Source organism: Dichomitus squalens, assembly GCF_000275845.1.
Source record: "Dichomitus squalens LYAD-421 SS1 unplaced genomic scaffold DICSQscaffold_18, whole genome shotgun sequence".
Taxonomy (NCBI): domain Eukaryota; kingdom Fungi; phylum Basidiomycota; class Agaricomycetes; order Polyporales; family Polyporaceae; genus Dichomitus; species Dichomitus squalens.
In genome coordinates, this window is record NW_006766900.1 from 231,883 (window position 1) to 234,114 (window position 2,232).

A 2,232-nucleotide genomic window follows, 5' to 3' on the forward strand; every position below is an offset into this window, starting at 1 on the left:
CTACTCATTTAGGGGAGACTCAAATACAATGACAATCCTTTATTTATAGCTCATAGTTCTCAACTCAAGCATTACACACCTTTATAGCTGCAAAATCACCATGATAGCTGACTTATATTTGAGGGCACAACTCAACACAGAACTTGTTATCATGTATAGGATTAGGCTGTCAGCATAGCATTTATATCATGAAGCATACTCTATAGCACACTCCATATTATATATATAGTCCTAGACATTACACATATGCAAGTTCCAGCAGGTGGAACTCAAGGTGAGGTGTCACCACTTTGCCCAAGTCCAGCAGTGATGGATATATATAATACTTGTGGGGAGGATCTATATAAGCTCTGGTGGTGCAATGGCATAGAGCACCACCTCGGAACAGGTGTCATATAAAGGTGAGGTTGAGGGTTCAAGACTGGCTGAGGACATTTTTTTCATATATTTTTCCAGCACTTTAAATGCATCTGGGGCTCATAAATAGATGATTTTGAGGTCATAGAAAGCATCTCTACACCAGTCAGAAATCATAGACCCACTCTATCCACTACTATCAACGTCTACTATAGCACTATTTCCATCTACTATAGTGCTACTTTGCACGAATTTGCATTGATAGTGCAAAATAGTGCAATTATTTTTGGGGACCTCTCGATTTTGCGCTATTTTTCACTATCCAACTACTGTGTCTATTAAGAGCTAATTTGTACTAAATAGGTGTAATTCGCAAAGGTGGTTTTTACAGATGATCCCCCCTCAACTCTCCACAACGGCTGGCACCAAACACAGGTAAATATACGGAGCCCGGCGAGCGAGCGCTCGAAATCATCCCCATTCAGTAGGCGTCCCCCCGGGGCGGCAAGGATTTTCATTTAATGTACCCTGCATCGATGACGCTAATGCTTACCATATTGAGTTATCATCTTACGACGCTTGTCCGTCAGCTATCAGATCCTCTGTCACTACACTATGGATCCTGTTCATGCACAACTGCTGCAGGCTGCTCTGAAACAACTCTGTGCTTCTTGTATCTCAATATCTGACCTTGTACTATTTGTGCTCAATCAATACCATGACCCTACCCATCCTGTTCTCCGTGACCTTGTCGAAAATGCCGCCAGCATCGCGGCTGCACTATACTACCACCCAGCGACCTCCCGGTCAATTGTCGCGGCGACTAGGCGCGTAGACTCAGGTCAACGTTCGGCGACGACCCTGTAGGCGAGCGGCAAGGAGCCGAAAGGGGAAAGAGAGAGGGAGAGGGATAAACGTGACAGAAAACTCGACGAGGGTAGAGCGAAGGTCGGCACAAAGGCACGAGACCTACGAAAGCTAGTCTTCATGCAGACAGCGACAGACTAGTCCCAATGACCAAGAGGTCGAGATGGGGACTAGGGAGCGCCTAGGGGGGTCCTTATATACTAGAGGGGCTGCTTAGCAACCAAGGACAAGGCGCGAGAGCGAGGCAGTGAAGATGACAAAGGGGGAACAAAGGGCGAGAAAGAAAAGGCAAGGGCATGGCGATCACGGGAACGTAGCATGCGGGTGTGGGAACGTATCTACAGTGTCCAAACTGGGATGAGCTAGGAAAGGAAACGGTCCGGAAATGGAAGGTGGGCGTCAAAGGGAATGGAATGGGCGGCAAAAAGGGGCGTCTGTCCAACGTCCGTGACATTACCCCCCTCCTAAGGTCCGTCGGTCCCCGATGGACCCGAGGCCGGGGCGCCGTCCGGAGGCCCATTCGAGGTCGGAGGGTGTGGCAGTGGTGAAGTTGACGAGGGGTTGCCAGGGAAGAGATTGAAAGATGGCAGCTGCAATTCGACGTGGGGCAGTGGGGTTCCGCTCGTGGAATTCGTCGATGAGCTCTTGGCAATGAGTGAGGTCCTTTGCCGGCTCCCAGCTGTTCTGGCCTTCGTCGTAGCCCTTCCACTTGACCAGGTATTGGAACTGATTGCGGTAGGTGCGGCTGTCCTCAATCTTTTCGACTTCGTATTCGAGTTCGCCTTCGACTTCGACTGGTTCTGGTGGGGGTGGGAGTATGCCGTTGACATCGTTGCCTGTCCAGGGTGTGAGGCGATCCACATGGATGACGGCATGTCGGTTCTGCATAGAGGGGGGAGTTGAAGTCGATACGTGAGTTCACCTGTGCGTTCCAACACCTCGTACGGCCCAAGTCGTCGGGGTCCGAGCTTGCGCTGGCCTGATGGATGGTGACGTCCCGTGCATCCA